At 41.3% G+C, this 21933-nt stretch overlaps 1 long non-coding RNA gene and 1 other non-coding gene across 2 annotated transcripts in view; one reads left to right on the top strand and one right to left on the bottom strand.

Moving 5' to 3' along the window:
• LOC141421595 (uncharacterized) overlaps window positions 1-11828 on the bottom strand; it is a 31890-nt gene extending 20062 nt beyond the window's left edge. Inside the window, exon 1 of the long non-coding RNA XR_012446193.1 lies at window positions 11653-11828. This is a non-coding gene — a long non-coding RNA (uncharacterized lncRNA). The remainder of the gene's footprint in view (window positions 1-11652) is intronic.
• LOC141422066 (U6 spliceosomal RNA) lies at window positions 11445-11551 on the top strand. The gene has a single exon (XR_012446728.1). It is a non-coding gene; the product is annotated as a U6 spliceosomal RNA (small nuclear RNA).
• Window positions 11829-21933: the final 10105 nt, after the last annotated feature.

The raw sequence follows: 21933 nt of genomic DNA on the forward strand, positions 1-21933 counted from the left end.
CAACAACACTGTAATTTCGTATCTGGGAGAAAACTTGTTTTTGTTCACTTATGCAAAGAAAGTGAGACTCACTGCAGGTGTGACACACAGACAACACAGGGCCTCTGAACAAGGGGCACTTTAAATCCTCATAGCAGAATGTGGGAGGTGGCCAGGGACAGCTAGAACAAGAGACCCCTTTCTCAAAGGCTTGAGCTGGACAAAAGTAGGGAGACACTGCTTCAAAATAAAACAAAACTGGCCGGGCGCGGCAGTGCTCACCAGCATCTGAAGACAAGCAGGAGGATCGGGAGTTTGCGGCCAGCTGGGCTACATAGCAAAGCCTTGTCTCAAAAATAAAATAAAGCAAAGCTGATCAAATTGTCAGAATGGAATCACTTATCAAAAAAGGGGAGAGGGAAATTCCAATTTAAAAAAGGAATCACTCCTGGCTCCCATCCCCACTCCTGCACCTTCCCGTGCATATAGATTTTCTTTGATTGCTTGTTTGGGGTAGGAAATAATAATCAGAATGGCAGGTCCTTATCTTTCTTTGCCCAGGAGACACATCTGAGACCAATCCTCCATCTTCCCAGGCTTCCTAGTACAATAATGAAATTCCACTACATTGAAAATGATGTAATTCCCCGTGGGGTTAGTTGTACTCAGACTTGACCTGTAAGGATATAGTGCTGAAGAGAATTAAAGGGTATGGAAATTCACAAAAAGAAGTGGCAGCATTTCTGTTGGCTTCACTTGCTTTACTTTGCCTCAATTCAATTGGATAATGTCCATTAAAAGCTTGCTTCATTGCTGATGAAGAAAAAGACGACAAAATAATAGAGATAAATTGCCAAGTGGCTTCAGAATTCAGGAGTCTCTGAAGAGCTACCAGGGATTTTTCTTCTTCCCTCTTCCTCTCCCACTCCCACTGCTGATCAATTCTCATTATTAGCTCTTAGAAAAGCAGACAATCTCTGGACAAGCCTGGCTTCAGATCAGAGAGTCAATATTCTACTGTAACAATCTGCCAAACACTGCAATTCAGGCACATTTAAAGTGGGTCTCCCCAGAGGAGGACAAGGAACAGGCCACTGAGAGGAGCCTCACTGTTCAGTCTGATGAAACCAGAGCTACCTATGACATTTCTAAGCCAGTCAGGGTTAGCATCAGAACTAGCGACTGAGCAAACACAGAGTGACAGCAGAGCACAAAGGCTGCCTGATTCAGGAGGTTTCCAGGTCCCTCACAAGGGAAAAGCTGGCTTCAGCATGATGAGGATGCTCAGGCAACATGGTAGAGATGTCACAGTCACGATACTTGAAAAATAATTTATGAGGCACAGAGAGGAGCAAATGAAGAATGCTTAGGAGTGGCGGACACAAGATACATATTCAGTATTTCTCTATATGTGTACGAAATTGTCACCTTTAGAGCCCAAAATGGTAGAGCATCTGTAATTTTATATCATTCAACTATATGTACGTATATTTACATACAAAACAGACATAATCAAAAACAGAATGGGACAGAAATGATCTTGGTGAGATCAAGTAAGAAGCCAGAGGTCTGCAGAGAATAAGTGGCCTGTTCACATATTATTAACTTGTTAAAAATCCCTTTTTTATTAATATGATTTAATTATGTTTGGCACTTAATTTAACTGATGGAATATACATAACTGTGAATTTCATTTTTAACGAATACTTAACTGAGGACTGGCGGAGTGGCTCAAATGGTAGAGTGCCTGCCTAGCATGAGGCCATGAGTTCAAACTCCAGTGCTGCCACACAAAAAAAAGAATATTTAGCACATGTTACCATGAATATTTAGCACATGTTACCATACATGCTTATAATCCCAGTTACTCAGGAGGCAGAAGCAGTAAGATCACGAATTTGAGGCCAGCCTGGGCAAAGGTAGTGAGACCTTGTCTTCAAAAACAAAATAAAAATACAAAATGGGCTGGAAATGTAGCTCGAGTGGTAGAGCACCTTCCTGGCAAGGACAAGTCCCTGGTTCAACCCCCAAAAGAGGACTGAGGTATTCAGAAATAGTAATAAGGAGATGTAAAATGTAATATAATTTTCTAATTCTGTTTTTATTTATATAAAAGTACTATAGGATATGTATAAAAAATTAACAGTATTTCTGGATTCTTACATTAATTGTAATATAAACTATCAAAATAGTTGTAATATAAACAACTTAAGTTTCAAACTTTTGATCATTATACAGATTATTTTTCTTTTCTTCTTCCCCAACATTAATCTTTGTCTATAATGAATATATAACTTAAAATTTTTTTTAATATTTTATAACTTAAAAAATTTTAAATACATATGCAAGCCTGACATAGGTGATTATAGGTGATGCACACCTATAATCCTAGCACTCAGGAGATTAGGGCAGGAGGATCAAGAATTTGAGGCTAGCCTGGGCTATGTATGAGACTCTAAGAGCTAAGATGGATGGATAGATAGATGCATTACTTTTTTGATATGTACTCTATTAAAAGATAAAGTTTATTACCATCTTGACACATAGCAGATTTTAAAAATCAATGTCTTTGCAAAACATTTGAAGATAGGACCTCAGAATATTAGAGGTCAGGATGCCTTGCATGAGATTGAGTAAGGAATGTGTTGTTCTGCAGAGAGAAGAAGTGGAGAACAGTAGAAAAGAAAACTATATAAATACAAAGTTATTCATACTATTAATAACTGTTGATACCACATGTACACTTGTACACATAGTGGGGAAAGGAAGAAACTGGGCATGGTGGTTCACACCTGTAATCCCATCACTTGGGAGACTGAAGCAAGAGGATTACAAATTGGAGGCCAGCCTGGACTACATAGGGAGAACCTGTCTCAAAACAAAAAAAAAAGAAGAGGAGGAGAAATAGAAATTATCTTCTGTGTAGGTTTTTCCCCATGATTTACCATGTTTTTCAAATTATCTATAGTAAACATGTTTTAGATTTATTTATTCATTCACATGTTTTTGAGACAGGGTCTTACTATGTAATCTAGGCTGGCCTCAAACTCACAATCTTCCTGCCTCTGCCTCCTGAATGCTAGGATTACAGGCTTGCACTACTATACAAGCCTATATATTAGTTTTACAATCAGGAAAAAAGTTCTTTTAAAAACCAGAGGCATCCAAATAAAGGAAGAGAAGGGGAAGCGCATTCCAAGTATATGGCATTTGGAGCACAGCCTATGAGGTGACAATGGGTTGGACATGGTCTGGAGCAATGAGCAATGGCAAAACTTCCCATGAGAGAAGAAATGGGGGTACATTTGGTTCTGTGAAGACTTTGAATGTCAATTTAACCTTCTAGGACATGGCTTTCTGAGACCGGACAAGAGGGAAACACCTAGAACACTAAGCTGCTCCAGCCGGGTCTGCTTCTGAGAGCAAATCCTAGCAGGATTTCCAGGCCCAGCCAAAGTAATGGACTATCAAAATGGCCTGTGGAAGTCAGAGTGGGTGAAGAACATGAGTTAGGGATCCATTCAGCACAGATGCCAGTCTGTGACAGCAGGAGGGAAGGGTAGATAGAGCAGCAGGGCAAGGCAGTCTGCAGCCAGGTTACAGTAAATCTCGGGATGAGGCCACAGAGTTCTCCAGCTAGAATTCTTTTTTTTTTTTTAATTTTTATTTCATTCACATGTGCATACAATGTTTGGGTCATTTCTCCCCCCTTCCCCCATCCACTACCTTACCCCTCGCCCCCTCCCTCTCCCCCCCTACCCCCTCACTACCCGGCAGAAACTATGTTACCCTTATCTCCAATTTTGTTGTAGAGAGAGTATAAGCAATAATAGGAAGGAACAAGGGGTTTTGCTGGTTGAGATAAGGATAGCTATACAGGGAGTTGACTCACATTGATTTCCTGTGCGTGGGTGTTACCTTCTAGGTTAATTCTTCTTGAACTAACCTTTTCTCTAGTTCCTGGTCCCCTTCTCCTATTGGCCTCAGTTGCTTTTAAGGTATCTGCTTTAGTTTCTCTGCATTGAGGGCAACAAATGCTATCCAGTTTTTTAGGTGTCTTACCTATCCTCACCCCTCCCTTGTGTGCTCTCGCTTTTATCATGTGCTCAAAGTTCAGTCCCCTGGTTGTGTTTGCCCTTGATCTAATGTCCACATATGAGGAGAGAACATATGATTTTTAGTCTTTTGGGCCAGGCTAACCTCACTCAGAATGATGTTCTCCAATTCCATCCATTTACCAGCGAATGATAACATTTCGTTCTTCTTCATGGCTGCATAAAATTCCATTGTGTATAGATACCACATTTTCTTAATCCATTCGTCAGTAGTGGGGCATCTTGGCTGTTTCCATAACTTAGCTATTGTGAATAGTGCTACAATAAACATGGGTGTGCAGGTGCCTCTGGAGTAACCTGTGTCACAGTCTTTTGGGTATATCCCCAAGAGTGGTATTGCTGGATCAAATGGTAGATCAATGTTCACCTGTTTAAGTAGCCTCCAAATTTTTTTCCAGAGTGGTTGTACTAGTTTACATTCCCACCAACAGTGTAAGAGGGTTCCTTTTTCCCCGCATCCTCACCAACATCTGTTGGTGGTGGTGTTGCTGATGATGGCTATTCTAACAGGGGTGAGGTGGAATCTTAGTGTGGTTTTAATTTGCATTTCCTTTATTGCTAGAGATGGTGAGCATTTTTTCATGTGTTTTTTGGCCATTTGAATTTCTTCTTTTGAGAAAGTTCTGTTTAGTTCACTTGCCCATTTCTTTATTGGTGCATTAATTTTGGGAGAATTTAGTTTTTTAAGTTCCCTATATATTCTGGTTATCAGTCCTTTGTCTGATGTGTAGCTGGCAAATATTTTCTCCCACTCTGTGGGTAGTCTCTTCAGTTTAGAGACCATTTCTTTTGATGAACAGAAGCTTTTTAGTTTTATGAAGTCCCATTTATCTATGCTATCTCTTAGTTGCTGTGCTGCTGGGGTTCCATTGAGAAAGTTCTTGCCTATACCTATTAATTCCAGAGTATTTCCTACTCTTTCCTGTACCAACTTTAGAGTTTGTAGTCTGATATTAAGATTCTTGATCCATTTTGAGTTAATATTGGGTATAGGGTGATAAACATGGATCTATTTTCAGTTTTTTGCAGACTGCTAACCAGTTTTCCCAGCAGTTTTTGTTGAAGAGGGTGTCTTTTCTCTATTGTATATTTTTAGCGCCTTTGTCAAAGACAAGTTGGTTATAGTTGTGTGGCTTCATATCCAGGTCCTCTATTCTGTTCCACTAGTCTTCATGTCTGTTTTTGTGCCAGTACCATGCTGTTTTTATTGTTATTGCTTTGTAATACAGTTTGAAGTCAGGTATTGTGATACCTCCAGCATTGTTCTTTTGACTGAGTATTGCCTTGGCTATTTGTGGCCTCTTGTGTTTCCATATAAATTTCACGGTAGACTTTTCAATCTCTTTAATGAATGTCATTGGAATTTTGATGGGAATTGCATTAAACATGTAGATTACTTTTGGGAGTATAGACATTTTTACTATGTTGATTCTACCAATCCATGAGCATGGGAGATCTCTCCACTTTCTATAGTCTTCCTCAGTCTCTTTCTTCAGAAGTGTATAGTTTTCCTTGTAGAGGTCATTCACATCTTTAGTTAGGTTTACACCTAGGTATTTGATTTTGTTTGAGGCTATTGTAAATGGAATTGTTTTCATATATTCTTTCTCAGTTTGTTCATTATTAGTGTATAGCAATGCTAATGATTTTTCTATGTTGATTTTATATCCTGCTACCTTGCTATAGCTATTGATGGTGTCTAGAAGCTTCTGAATAGAGTTTTTTGAGTCTTTAAGATATAGGATCATATTGTCTGCAAATATGGATATTTTGACAGTTTCTTTACCTATTTGTATTCCTTTTATTCCTTCTTCTTGCCTAATTGCTCTGGCTAGGAATTCCAGTACTATGTTGAATAGGAGTGGAGATAGTGGGCATCCTTGTCTCATTCCTGATTTTAGAGGGAATGGTTTCAGTTTTTCTCCATTAAGGATAATGCTGGCTGTAGGTTTGTCATATATAGCTTTTATAATGTTGAGGTGCTTTCCTTCTATTCCTAGTTTTCTTAGAGCTTTTGTCATGAAATGGTGTTGGATCTTATCAAAGGCTTTTTCTGCATCTACTGAGATGATCAAGTGGTTTTTGTCTTTGCTTCTGTTAATGTGGTTTATTACGTTTATTGATTTTTGTATGTTGAACCACCCCTGCATCCCTGGGATGACGCCTACTTGGTCGTGGTGAATAATCTTTTTGATGTGTTGTTAAATTGGGTTTGCCATTATTTTGTTGAGGATTTTTGCATCAATATTCATTAAGGAGATTGGCCTATAGTTCTCCTTTTTGGATGTGTCTTTGCCTGGTTTTGGGATAAGTGTAATACTGGCTTCATAAAATGTGTTAGGCAGTTTTCTTCTCTTTCTAGTTCATGGAACAGTTTAAGGAGAGTTGATATCAGTTCTTCTTTAAAGGTCTGATAGAGTTCAGCAGAGAATCCATCAGGTCCTGGACTTTTCTTTTTGGGGAGACTCTTGATTGCTGCTTCAGTTTCATTTTGTGTTATAGATCTATTCAGGTGATTAGTATCCTCTTGGTTCAACTTTGGATGATTATATGTATCTAGGAATCTGTCCATTTCTTTAAGATTTTCAAATTTATTTGAATATAGGCTCTCGAAGTAGTCTCTGATCATTTCCTGGACTTCCATGGTGTTTGTTGTTATCTCCCCTTTTGCATTCCTGATTCTACTAATTTGGGTTTTTTCTCTCCTCATTTTAGTCCGGTTTGCCAGGGGTTTGTCGATCTTGTTTATTTTTTCAAAGAACCAACTTTTTGTTTCATTAATTCTTTCTATGGTTTTTTTGGTTTCTATTTCATTGATTTCAGCTCTTATTTTTATTATTTCTCTCCTCATTTTAGTCCGGTTTGCCAGGGGTTTGTCGATCTTGTTTATTTTTTCAAAGAACCAACTTTTTGTTTCACTAATTCTTTCTATGGTTTTTTTGGTTTCTATTTCATTGATTTCAGCTCTTATTTTTATTATTTCTCTCCTATTTGTTTTGGGATTTGCTTGTTCTTGTTTTTCTAGGAGTTTGAGATGTATCATGAGGTCATTGATTTGGGATCTTTCAGTCTTTTTAATATATGCACTCATGGCTATAAACTTTCCTCTCAGGACTGCCTTTGCACAGCTAGAATTCTTAAGCAGCACATCAAATCACTGTGACTCATACAAACACATGCCTCTACTGTCCACCCCACCCCACCATGATTTATTCCCCAGATCCAACCTTAAACCTTCAGTTGACATCATCCAGGATGTTGCTTCTGGGAACACACACTTAAAGAAACAGTTATAAGAGCTGACTGAGATCAAAGGCTTAGGCTTAATGGCTCCTAACCCAAATTCAGATGGTTGTTCTCACCAAAGCTCTCCACTATCCTGAAGTGTTTTCCCTCTCTCCAAATCATCAAGGATGTACAGTTCCTCAAGTTCATCCCACATCTCACAGTGTGACCACCCTACTAATGAACGGAGAAGAACCACGCACCATCCGTCCCATTTCTGGAGAAGGATAAAGTCAAGCTATTCAGGAAATTACAGAAGGTTTCACCCATGCAACCATGGTAACCTCCTTCAACCCACCATGCTGCTCCTGGAAGAGGCCCACACTTCCAACCTCAGGCTTATTTTTTCACAAACAGCTCCTAGGCCAGTACTTCCCAGGCCTCCCTGAAGACAGATCTAGATCCTGCGCCTAAGCCTAGGTCTGCAATCACAGTTTCCAGAGACAAGATGAATAACCTCTAGACAAATGCCTGCATAGCCTAAACTTACCTCTGAAATGCATCTCTTTTGTTTGACCCCACGCTCCATCTCATGGGGGAGACAGAGCTAATGTGATACAATTTTACCTTACCTGGGAGAGGGCAACACCTCAGCATCTGCCACCCATAGGATTCCTTCAACTTCAGTCAAAAACAGACCCAGTTGGCTCTGCTCTCCTAGTAACCCCTGTTTAATGCAACCTCTGATCTTTTTTGGTGGTACTAGAATTTGAAGTCAGAGCCTAGCGCTTGCTTAGCAGTCATTTTATCACTTAAGCCATGCCCAGCCCTTTTTTTGCTTTTAGGTATTTTGGAGATAGGGTCTTGCATTTTTTTCCCAGCCTGCCAGGACCTACGCTTCCCAAGTGGGGATGACAGGTGGTTGAGATAGGGTCTCATGCACTTTTTGCTCAGGCGGCCTCGAACCATAACTCTCTGATCTCTATCTCTGAGTAACTGAGGTTAAAAGTATGAACCACAGTTCCCGGCCACAGCCTCTAATCTTTTCCTGAAGGAGGCAGGGTTAAGACAGATGGAAAATTGGGTGTTCACCCAGAAGTGAATGATAGAACAGAATAGCAGGGATCCTAGAACAACCTTACCCCAGAAGATTTCACAGGAATATGGCTCCACCTGCTCTTGCTGGCTTTGATAGGACTCCATTATGCTATCCCAAAATGTGGCAGCTTGGGACTTTGAATATTTAAAACTGTATGAATCTAGGGCCAGGCATTTTGGTGCATGCCTGTAATCCCAACTACTCAAGAGGTGGAGATGGAAGGATCATGGTTCAAGGCCAGCCCAGGCCTCCCCAAAAAGTTAGTGAGACCTGACCTCAAGAAACAAGCTAAAGCTGGGTCCTGGCGGCTCACATCTGTAATCCTAGCTACTCTGGAGACAGAGATCAGGAGGATCACAGTTCGAAGCCAGCACAGGCAAATAATTCACAAGACCTATCTTGAAAAACCCTTCACAAAAAAGGGCTGGTGGAGTGGCTTATGGTGTAGGCCCCGAAGAGAGCCACATCTTATGTATAAAAACAGAAGGACGACAAAAAAATCATATGTTCTCCCTCATATGCGGACTTTAGATCTAGGGCAAATGAAGCATTGTTGTTGGACTTGGATCACATGACAAGGGGAAAGCACATATGGGTGATATAGAAATAGGTAGAAAACCCAAAACATGAAAGCGTTTGATGTTCCCCACTCCAGAGAAGCTAATACAGAAACCTTAAAAGAGGTTATCATGAGAAGGGGATCAGGAACCAGTGTAAAGATCAGTTAGAGATGAATCAACTTGCGTTGTAACACATTTGTACATGAAAACAATGCTAGGAATCTCTCTGTATAGATACCCTTAACTAGCAAAAATGCTTTGTCTGCCTTATTATGCTTATGTCTTCTTTCCAACAAAATTAGAGATAAGGGCAGAACAGGTTCTGCCTGGAAGTGAGGGGTGTGGGGGAGAAAGGATGGGGGAGGGAAAAGGAGGGAGAAATGACCCAAACAATGTACGCACATGTGAATAAATGAATAAAAAATAAATAAATACAAATAAAAAAGACAGAAGGACACTTAGAAAGATCCCAGAATTCCCCTCAATTCACTACCCCAGCTCAGACCCTTCTGCCTTGTCACATTTTCTCATGACCCTCCACTCATCAAACTTAGCCTAAAAACCTCAGGCTTCTTTCTTTGGGTTTTCCTTTCCTTATGAAGGCTCCAGTGTAACATGAAACATTAAATGAACCTGTATGATTCTGTCTCATTAATCCATCTTTGTCAGGTCGGTGAAGGACCCAGAGCAGGCAAAGGAAGCGCTCCCTCCCCAGCGGTAGCCCTCCCAGACGCTCCTCCAGCCCTTTCCTGGTACACTTCTGGAAACCAGTAAGACCGTTAAGTAGCAACAATGTTGTTTTCATTTTTATTTTCTTATGTCCCAGCCATTAAAGTCCACACTGGGGGATACTTGGTCCCCTAGGTCTTCCAGTGACCCTGTAAAATTCCACAACAGTTCACACATTTCAGGGCCCCCTACCTGTTTGCCCAGGCAAAACGTTCATGGCTGGGATTGGGTCAGTCCTTGAGAGTAACGCCAGGAGGCCTGCAGCCTGACTTACTCAGGTTTCTAAGTCTTTGGCAAACTTGTCTTGAAAGAACTTGGAGAAACCCAGAGTGTTCCCTCCCCCATTCACAGTGAAGGCTGAGGGTCAAGAAGAGGAGTGAAGCCCCTGGAAGCACAGGCCACACATGGAAGTTGACTAGAATTACCACCCAGCATCCTTTACAAACAGTCCTGTCCTCGTCGACCACGCACTTCTCAGCCTTCCTCAAGCTTAGGTCTACCAGCACGAGAAGCAGCGTCACCAGGCTTTGACCTCTCTCACCACTTCAACCTCCTAGGTCACAATCTGTCTCCTTCTTGGCTCAGCACATCTGGGCAGGCCATACTGAAATGAACCCCTGTCCTATTTCCTTTCTCTTAGAGTTGATTCCATGAGTAAAACCAAGTGGGTGGGTTCAGCAACCCAGATCTCCAAGTGTGCCCAGAAGGTTCCCATGTCTGTTAAGAGAGACAAAAGAGAATCTTGGAAGACTTTGAGCAAGAAAGTGCTAAAATAAAATCAGTGCTTACAGCTGGTTACTCTGGAATTAAGGGTAGAAGTTACTGGATTCATTGGAAGGTTTTTATGGTAATCAAATGTGAGGCTGTAAAAGCCAGATTTGCAAAGTGGTCCTATAAAGGAAGGTGTGTATATTAAGAAAGGAGAAACTAAACTCAGTAAGTGAATTCCTTTTACCTAGGGAAAAAGAAGGCCTAAGAGAAATTTAGACTGGGATTAACATGTCTTAAAAATAGAGGCCAGACATAAGAAAAGTAGATAGTGGGAAAAGTTGGCATTCTCAAAGGGTGAGCAATTTTAGGGATTATTTAAACAAAACAAACCACTAACCATATAGAAAGCACTAAGCTCCAGGCACCCACAGGGAAATAAACATTTGATTTCCTTTGTGTATGTGTGAATGGGCTTACTATTTTCTAAATCCAAGAACAGCTCAGGGAAGAAAAAGAACCTGAATAGGCAACTCACAGAGGAAGAAACCAAATGGCCAATAACCATTTTAAAAAGATGTTCAACAGGGGAATTGCAGCTGACAAGGACTGGCTTCTAAAAGTAGAATGTAATGCAAAAACCAAGGATAGTACAGCATCACCCCTGAAAGCCTCTTCAATCTCCAATAAGATATTATATTTTATATACATATATATATACTTACAGTTTGGTGTATAGAACCCTACATGTATGTATAAGTACATAATGCATTGTATGGGGGGGTGATCTCCCAAACCAGCCCCAGCTTAAGTCAATTCCCTAGATGGGCTCACAGAACTCAAACCTGTAAGTCATATTTATAGTTAGTTACAGCAAAAAAAACAAAAAGAATTTAAAGTCAGCACAGAATAAATTGCAGAGTCAGAAGGAACCAAGCACAACCTTTGAGCAGATCACACAGAGAGTACTTAATTCACCCCGTGTACCGTAGTGTGTACCAAGTGTTGTTAGCTAAAGACGCTCACTGAGTGCTCGCTTCGGCAGCACATATATTAAAATTGGAACGATACAGAGAAGATTAGCATGTTGCTTATACTCGCTCTACAACAAAATTAGAGATAAGGGCAAAATAGTTTCTGCCGGGTAGCGAGGGGGTGGGGGGGTAAGGGGGAGAAATGACCCAAACATTGTACGCACATATGAATAAAAAATAAATAAATAAATAAAAAGACTCACTGAGCTTTGGTGGCCACGGTTTTCATTGCAGAAGGGGAGGGTCGATCGCATGGATGCAGAGCACTTCTGTGATGGACCCTGGCTACCCAGTCCCCAGCCCCCCAGCCATATTCCTGACACAGTGTGGGCCCCAGGTGAAGAAGGTGCTCGCCATAAATCGGACTGTCAACATACACTCTGTGGCATGGCCTACGTCACCATACAAAGACTCTTATCAGACAAGTTATTCCAGGGCCTTAGAGGTTATCTCCCAGGAGCCGGTCAAAGGTCAGGCCTGAAGACCTTTGAAACATGCAGGATTTTGTCACCTACACCTGCTGAGGTAACCCTTCAGTGCACTTAGGGACTACTTAGAGATTATTTATGTAAAGCATAATGGATAATATTCTGTCTTTAAAAGACTAGAATCACATTTTGGTGTGTAGGGGGAGATTCTGGGGATCAAACCCAGGGACTGGAGCATGCTAAGCACATGCTCTACCACTGAGCTACACCCATGCCACAATTCCTCTTCTCAGAGTAAACCCAAGTAAACAGAGATCCACATTCAAGGATGACAGTAACAACAACAACAACAAAAAGGTAAAAAACAAACTAAGTGGTCAAGATTTTTTAAATGGAGCTGGGCGCTGGTGGTTCACACCTACACTCCTAGCTACTTGGGAGGCTGAAATTGGGAGAATCACAGTTCAAAGCCATTCCAGGCAAACAGTTCACAAGACTCCATCTCCAAAAGTAACCAGAGCAAAATGGACTGGAGGTGTGGCTCAAGCCTGCTTTGCAAACATATGAAGCCCTGAATTCAAACTCCAGTCCCATAAAAATAAAAATAAAAAAAAGAATGTGAACATTTTCAGCTGAAGTTGAACAAGACAGTGGTCTGCCTTGTTTCAGCTTTCACGTTTATTTACTGCCAAATATTTCACCTTTTTTTGTGCTTTTGTTGCTGGTTTTGCTATTTGAAATTCCCCCAAGCATAATGCTAAAGTGTTGCCTAGTGTTCCTAAGTACAAAGAGGCTGTGATGTCTGTGGAATGATCACAAGCCCCTCATACTATTCATGAATGCTAGTTAAAAAAAAAAACAACTAGTAACAACAACAACAAGGCTGTGATGTGCTTTATGAAGAAAAATGCCTGTATTCAGTTTCATTCATGCATAAGTTACAATGTTGTCGGCCATGGGTTCAATGATAATGAATGAGAAATAGATTATTCCAATGAAAGGCCTTAGCATCATTCAGGAATCTATAGAGATAATAAATGTATTAGAGCTACCGTCTTTCAAAGTACCAGCGCAAAACCAACCATAGATAAGACTCCCATGCTGGAAGGGTGAGAAGGAGCTAGTACAGAAGAGTGGCTGAGTACTATTGTGCTCACTCTTAAAAATGGAAGTTCACTCATTGTCAATGGCATGGAAGAGCCAATTCTTGTTTCAGCCCATCTGCAAGTGAAGGGTGTTGACCAGCTGGGAGCTGAGAAGGACCAAGAGTACCTGGTTGGTTCCCACACTGATGCTTGGTGGGAAAAGCTGCTGTGAGTCTGGCAGAGCCACTCCATCCCACATCACAGAGCACTTGGACCCGACTCTAAGTGAATGTGTTTGAAATCAATGCTAAGACCACGAAATAACACTGCAGTTGTGTGACTCTCACCCCCATGCTTCCTCTAGGGAATCTGTATGTTGTCAACATTTCACCCTCACATTACGCACAGGTGTTAGCAGTTGTGGCAGCATTTTTCCATCCTTGGTTTGTTTTCTGCTCCCCTGAGAACCTTATAGAACACACCTCCCATTTAGGTCAACTCTTCCTTTGTGAAGGATCCCACAGGGTTTCATTAATTTATCAACCCAGCTCCATAGGTCCTGCTACTGCTTCTGGGGCAGAGCCCAACCTGACAGCACAGACCCAGGACAGCCATTAGAATTAGGTGCAGAAAAGGGTTTCACCATAGGGAGTTCAGGAAAACTGCACATGACCAGATATGCTGGAGTTTAGGCAGGTCTACTGAGCCTGGCAAAGAAATGGTGCCCATCATTGGCTCTGAGATGAAGTCCTCACCCTGAGAGTCAAAGGAAAAAAAACCACTTAGAACAGGTGGACTTCAAAAAATGAAGTTTGAATCAAAAGGAAACTCTAGTTAAGCGAAAAATTGGAGAAGTCTTGAACTCTAATGCAATGGGTGCTCCCAAAATCCAAAGAAAGGAATTAATTGTCTGATAGAATATTAGGGAGAAAGAAGTACATGAAAAAAAACCTAAGGTCAAATGCACCAAGCAGGGAAAACACAAAGCAATTAACGTGGGAGAAAAGAGGACCTTGGCTCTGAAGGAAGCGGAAATAGGGTGTTATTATCCTGTAAGGATCACAGGCCAAGCCTCCTCAGCAGGAAAAGGTTTCATTAGCTAAATGGCCTGGAAGCTCTTAACACAGATGAATCAGACAGAACTGGCTTCCGGGACAGGGAAGGAAAAAAAGTCGATTTAAAATAAGAATCAAGAAGATCTTTCAAAGCAAAAACTTCTTATTAACTACCTAAAAATCAGTAAGAAAAAGACACTCAATAGAACTATGGTCAAAGAGTATGAACAGGCAAGTCACACACACTGTAGGCTCTGAGAAACATTAAGAGATGCTCAGTTTCCCTTATAATTCACCAAATAAAACTAAAGCAAAACTTTAAATGCTGATATTCGAGGTTGGCTAGAGGGCAGGGTTGTGACTCAGTGGTAGAGCATTTGCTTAGCACAACCCCTAAAATCCCCTCCACCTCTAAGAAAAGGTTAGCGAAGAGAGAGAAACACCAGATACTTTCATTTCCATCATCTTGTTTTGTTTTGGTCTTTTCTTTCTTTCTTTCTCTTTTTTATTCTATTTTATTCTTCCATGTAAATGGTCTTTCTGGTTTTTTTTGGTTTCAGAATTTTAATTTTGTTTGTTTGAGTTTTAACATTTTTATTAGCATGTATTAGATGTACAAGGGGTTTCATTGTGACATTTCTGTATATGCTTACAATGTACCTTGGTTAGGTTTGTCCCCACCATCATTCTCCCTCATCCCCTCCCCACCACTTCACCCAGTTTCAACAGGTTTCATTGTTCTGTTTTCACACAAGTACGTGAAGAACATGGGCCATATTTGCCTCCTTCACCCTCTCCACTCACCCTCCCCTTCCACTCGTACTCACTCCTTACAAGACCTCTTTTACATTCCTGCCCTTTATTTTTAAGTGTATACTCATTGTTCAAAGGGGGTTCACCATGCTGTTTCACCCATTAATGTATTGTACTTTTATCAGACTAACCCCATCTATTCCTCTCAATTACCCACCCCCCCTCATTATTCAACAGCTTTCAGCACATGTCATTACGTCTTCTTCCCACACAGATACAGCACATTTCAATATTGCTCACTCTATCATTCTCTGTTGTTTACCTCAACCTCCCAAGTGCTGTGATTACAGATGTGTACCACCACACCTGGCTTGGGTGGTTAATTAGTACAATTTTGTTTGGAGGGAAATGTAACAATTTTAATTATATTTTTATCTTCCTCTCCTTCAATTTAACATTTCTATTTCTAATAATTTCTCTCACCAAAGTATGCAAGTGTTCCAGGGCATTCAGCATAGCATTATGATATTGAAAAAGACTATAATGACCCAACTGTCCATTAATTGAGGCTGTCTAAACAGTATCCCATTATGAAATAGCACAGTTACTGAGCTATTTAAAAAGTGCTACAAAGCCATTTGTGGTGGCATACCCCTGAGGATATACAGCTTCAGGCCTATACTCTGTAGCAAGACCCAGTCTCAAAAACAACAAAGAGAAAGCTACATAGCTATAGCTCTTCACCCTGGATGAGTTAAGAAAGCGAGATGCACAACACAGGGTAGTTATGGTGTCTGAGGGGTAAAAATGGTTCTGTAATTAGTGATATTGGTTGTGTAATACCATGAATGCACTAAAAGCCACTTGTTGAACACTTTGAAATGGTTAAAATGGTAACATTTATGGTAAATGTGATGTGAGTTTTATTTTAACTTTAAAAAAGTGTGAATAACATAATTCCATTTTGATAGGAAAAGCAGTATTTATTGTAAGAGCACAGGAAGAAGCCTACAGCTATACTAAGTAGTTGACAGTTTGACAGTGTCTTCTATGAAGGTGACACATGGTACACTGCCAAGATCCATGATGTACATGTCTCTAATATTTGTCCTTTTTTTTTTGGTGGCACTGAAGCTATAACCCAAGTTCTCATGTGCATAATCACCTACTCTATCACTGACTTATACTCCCAGTCCTCTCATTTGATTTCTTTTTCCTTTGGCAGTACTAGGCTTTGAACTCAGGGCCTCATACTTGCTAGGCAGGGGCTCTACCACTTGAGCCTCACCCCAGTCCTTTTTGCTTTATATATATCTTAATATCTAAAGCTTTTATGCCCAGGCTGGCCTAGCCTGTGATCCTCCTACCTAGACACCCAGAGAAGCTAGAATGACAAGTCAACACCTGCACCACGCCTACCTTTTATTGGTTAAGATGTGGGCCTCGCTAATGCTTTGCCTCGGCCTCAAACCAAGGTCTTTCCTTTCTCCTCCTGAGTAGCAAGGGTTACAGGTGTGAGCCACTGCACCTAACTTGCTTTAGTTATTTTTTGGATAGGAGCTTCTGCTTTTTGCCTGGGGCCAACCTCAGACCTCAATCCTCCTACCATACCTGGCATTATAGGCTGAGCCACTGCACCCAGTCTGATATTTGAATTTTTAATGAAAGAATATTCAGAACTTTCACTGGAAAAAAAAGATAACATTTTCTAGAGAAAAAAAGATCTCATTGTTTGAAAGCAAATAGTCAAACCAGTTTAAAAAAAAAAAGAATTCCATGAAAAGATATTTCAAAATATCTTTCAATGGGAATTGTGTTATTTTGTAATTAAGAGATTGTATAAGTTTTTGGGGGGATGGGAGCAGTACTGGGGTTTGAACTCAGTTTCACTTGCTAGATTGCTGGGCAAGTGCTCTACCACTTGAGCCACACCCCCAGCCATTCATTTTTATCATTCAGTAAAGGAAAAGAAGGGCTGAGGATGTGGTTCAGTGGTAGAGTGCTGCCCAGCATGTGCAAGACCTTGGATTCAACCCCCAGTATCCTAGAACATGTAGCTCTTCAGTGTAACTAGATGCTAAAACCCAGCCTTCATTGACACCCAAAACCCAGCCCTCGTTTTTCTGGAGAAATCATTACTGAAGCCTGAGATATGCTTCTGTTGCCAGCAAAGCATCCACTAGATGCCAACCTTCAGACCATAAGAGGAAGGATAAAATTCAAGGACAGTAGATTGGGATTCTGGTTCCTGCTCAACAACAAATCCTTTTACCTCACTAGACCTTTTTCCTCCATTCTGCCTGGTGGTGCTGGGGACTGAAGTCAAGGCATTGAACACATGCTAGCCAAGGGCTCTACACTGAGCTCCTCCAGCCCCAGCCCTTCATTTCTGCATCTCTAAAACTGGGAGACAGTACTGAGGAAATGAAGACGAGCCATGCAGAACATGGCACTTTGGTATAGGATTATTTTTAGCCAAGGCAATTGAGAAACAAGGGAAGCTGGCAGAGTTCTTTGCCCTCTCTTCATCTGCCGAAAAGTAGGGCATAAATTTTCCTTTGAGGAGGTGACCATCTGTACCAAGAAGAGAAAGACTTCTAACAGAAATGTCTCTCCAAGGTGACTCTGCTTAAATAAACCTTACCAGCATGGGCCTTATCGTCCATTAGTTTCCTTCAGGGATTTCCTAGTCACTTCCCCTAAGTCTATCACCAGTTGAAGCCCAAATACTCTTTCCTTTGTTGAGAAGTGTGTATAAGCTCCAGAGTCTGAGTGTTTCAAGTTTCCACCTTCATTTCTGTGAAGTTCCCATGCAAGCAGAAAAAATTAGCATCAGTTAATATCATACCTTTGTTTCCTGTTTATCTGTCTTTTGTCAATTAAATGTATAAGCCTCACTTAGTGAGCCTAACAGGGTAAATGAAAAGGTTTTCCCCTATAATAGTACTAAATGTTCAGAGTTGTAAAATTACATGATTGAAATTGAAAAGCAGGGAGCTATGTGTGTGGTGTCACCTGTAATGCCAGCACTTAGAAAGCTGAGATGAGAGGATCATGGGGCCAGTCTGGACTACACAGGGAGACCCTGAAAGGAAGGAAGGGAAGGAGGGAAGAGGGCTGGGGGAGTTGCTCAAATAGTAAGAGTGTTTACCTAGTATGTGCACAAGACCCTGGGTTGAAACTCCAGTAAAGAATTTTAAAAAAAGAGGGAGGGAGAAGGAAAGAGGGAAGGAAGAAAGAGAAAGGAAAATGAGAAACCAAGCAAAATAGTACACTCAGAAAATTACACTTAAGGCTCAGTGTAGTGGCACATGACTGTAATCTCAGGGACTCAGGAGGCTGAAGCAGAAGGATCACAAGTTCAAGGTCAGCCTGAACTGCACAGTGACTTTGAGAACAACCTCAAAAACAGGAAAAGAAAATTCCACTTAGGGCAACGCATATTATTTTATACATGGTTTTTTGTTGTTTGCATTGTGGGTCTCAAACATGTAGACTAGTACAATAACACTATGCTACACCCTCAGCCTTTATTTTACAAAATCTCAAGAGTCTGTTATGGCAACTAAGCATCAACTACAGCCAAAATTCCATGTGTGTGAGGATGGCCATAGACTGTTTACCTAACACTTCAGAAACCTCACATGAAGCAACTATGAAAAAATGGGAAGTGGGCCAGCCTTGTCCAGCCACCCCCACTTTCCTCCATGATGCTGAGGCTCCCACTTCTCTCGAGAACCTGCACATAAATCTCGGTCAATAAAAACAATTAGCAGAAGAGAACATCCAACAGTTGTAATTACCTAAATGTCCCACCATTAACCATTTGAATGACTCAATCCTCTACATTGATCGTTTCAGTAATGATAATTAAAACCAAATAACCTCTAGGCCTGTTTGATTTCCACAGTGACAAAACTAACCCTGTACACCCTGTACTGCCAGGCCCTGACCAAGCCAGGAAAAGCAAAACCAAAGCACAGGAGAGCTGGGTGGAGGAACAGGGAAGGGTGCAGGCTAAGGCAGGAAGAGGGCAGTAGACTGCCCTTGTCGCATTTCAGTTGGTGTGGTGCCATCCTAGGGATTGAACTCAGGGCCTTACACTTCTAGGCAACGCTGTACACTTGAACCACATCCACAGTCCTTTTTCTTTCACTGATTTTCAGATAGGGTCTTACTCTTTTTCCCAAGCCAACCTCAGCATTGCTCCTCCTATCTCTGCCTCCCAAGTAGCTGGGAGTACCAGCATATACCAGCATGGTCAACACTCACAAAATCTTTTCATTTATTTTATTAGCATATGTTTTTGATCTATGATAAAATCTCATAGCTGCTTAGTGTACTCTTTGAACAAGTTTACCCCCTACAAAAACATTTTTGAGCTACATTGAATACAAAGTATATTGAATGAAAACCTAGGCCTGACAATATTAACACAAAAATTGTACGCTAATAAATCTTTTCAAAGCATCACGTTTGTAGAATTGTTAAAATAGCAGTGGGCAGACTGGATAAATTGTCTCCCTGTGGTACATATGAATACCACAGTCTCCCCTGTTACAGGGCTAGTACTCCTCCTTAGAAGTAGAGTCTAGATAGTTTAGCACCTTCTGCAATTAATCAGTGAACCAGAACTTATTAAGCACCTACTATGTGCTGGACACCATTCCAGGGATGGGGTTATGATGAGGACTCCTAGGAGTCAGCTAGAGGTATTAAATTAATTTTAGACATTTAAAAACATAAAGCTCAGTGTAGTGGTTCATGCTTGTAATCCCAGCTACTTTGGAGGCAGATATCAAGAGGATCATGGTTCAAGGACAATCAAAACAAAAAGTTATTGAGGCCTAATCTCAAAACATGCTGGCTATCTGTGATCCCAGCTAGGTGGGAGGCTAGGCAGGGGGATCAAGGATTAAGGCTGAACCTGGGCAAAGAGCATGAGACCCTCTCTGGGAAATAACTAAACCAAAAAAGAGCTAGAGCACCTGCCTAGCAAGCATGGGACCCTGAGTTCAAACCCCAGTACCACCAAGCAAACAAAATAAAACCAAAGATACCCTAAATGGGGGCTGGGAATATATAGCTCAGTGACAGAGCACTTGCCTGGTACCTGCATCCCTGGGTTCCACCTCTAGCACTTAAAAAAAACAAAACTAAATGGAGAAATAAATGTTTTTGAACTGTTAGAAGACAAGTTAGGAGAATCTCTGTGGCATGTGGACACAAACGATCAAAAGTGCAAAACAAAATAGGAAACTGAACTACATTAAGATATAAAGCTTGTCTGTGACAACAGATACCACTTTAAAAAGCTAAGAAACAATGTAGAGTGAGAAATAGTATGTAGGAACTTAAATTAGCACAATCACTTTCAAGAGAATTTTCTAAATCTCATAAATTTGCAGATACACATCATAACCCTGCGTCTACTGGAAAGCACACAGCTTTGGAAGCACCTTGCCACCTTTAGACATGACGATCATTGAGAGCTGGCTCCATGCGGTTTGCTGGGCCCCACCCACAGTTTCAGACCTAGCATACCTGGGCTAAAGTCCAAGAATCTTTTTTTGAGACAGGGTCTCATTGTGTAGTCAGGACTGCCCTGGAACTCTCCATCCTCCTGCCTCTGCCTTCCAAGTGATGAGATTACAGGAGTGCATTGCCACACCTGGCTCCAAAAACCCTGCATTTCTAACAAGTTCCAAGTGGTTTTGATGCTGTGGTCCAGGTGCCATGCTTTTGTTGTAGGAACAAGTCTGTGATCAGATGATTCCCAAATTCTTGGTGTCCCAACATGGAAGCATCCAGACAGGACACATGGGTGTAATAAGGGAGGTAATGGAGTTTATTAAAGATTAAGGAAAAGTTACAAACAGCCATGATGGGCCAGCTACCAGGTAGAAGCAGAGAAAAAGAAAGCGCCTCTGGTTTCCAGGTGCTTTTTTTTTTTATGGTACTTGGATTTGAACTCAGGGTCTCACACTTGCTAGGCAGGTGCTCTACCGCTTTAGCCACTCCACAGCCCTCCAGGTGCTTTTAAAACCTGTCCTAACCTATAGCAGGAGAAAAACCTGGACTATCCTTGATCATGAGTAATCAATGAGTGGGGAGGCCAGGGGGGGGTCCCTGGGCTAAGGTGGTGGCGGTTTGAGTTGTCCTGGAGTAGAGCATGAATAATCTGCACATTTTTGCAATTGAAAATAAGGCTCAGAGAAAGAGGGGAAAATGTTCAATCTGAAATTCAACATTAAGTCACATGTTTTAAGAGTCCTGAACTTTTCCTACCTTAGCGTGCCTTAGTTTGAGAACTACTGCCCTAGAGAACTTGTCATCTATGTGCCCGAGGGGACATGTACAAAAAAATACCATAGCACCGTGTGCAACTGTGAAAACCTGGAAACCACCAATAGGAAAACGGATGGATAAATTTAGAATGGAGTCACGAAGTTAGATGAATTAACATCATGGATCAGGATGCGCAAATCTCAAATCACAATGGGAAGGCAGAACAAGGATACATTCAGTGTGCCACCTTTAACACTACTGGGATCTGTGGCTTCTGGACGCGTGCACTGTGTGCGCATGGCACAATGGATGGGAGGGTATGCTGGTGAGGAGTGAGGGAAGGGGGATTGAGAAACAGTGCAAGAGGAGTTTCACTTACATCCATGTTTTATTTCTTTACAACTGACCTAAAGCTCACCCCTTTCCAGTACCTCCCTCCTACCCTGAAAAGAGAGGGGGTGAGTGAGAAAGGGAAGCAGCCCCCCCTGTGTGGAACGCACAGGATGTTCCACAGGACCCCACGCCACAAGGCAAATGATGCCAGATCAAGACTGATCCACTTCCCTAACTTTTGTTTCTTTTTTCCTGACCTTCCAAGCAAACTTGAACATCAGTACCTGCCTGTCTGGATCAAAAATAAAAAATAAGCACAATTCAAAAATTCACCACAACACTTGTCCGCATAATGCCTCTCTTCAGAGAATGGGCGAATTTTCTCATCATGGTGTGTGAGAGGACCAGGAGGAGTCACACAAACACTACTAACACTACCAGCTTACTGTAGCATAGCACTGTTTCCCACTTTCAAGTGACACAGAGGATACAGTTACACAAATGCAAGAGAACCTTGATTTGGCCACCATAGTTTTGGGCAC

The sequence above is a fragment of the Castor canadensis genome, chromosome 3, assembly GCF_047511655.1.
Source record: "Castor canadensis chromosome 3, mCasCan1.hap1v2, whole genome shotgun sequence".
Taxonomy (NCBI): domain Eukaryota; kingdom Metazoa; phylum Chordata; class Mammalia; order Rodentia; family Castoridae; genus Castor; species Castor canadensis.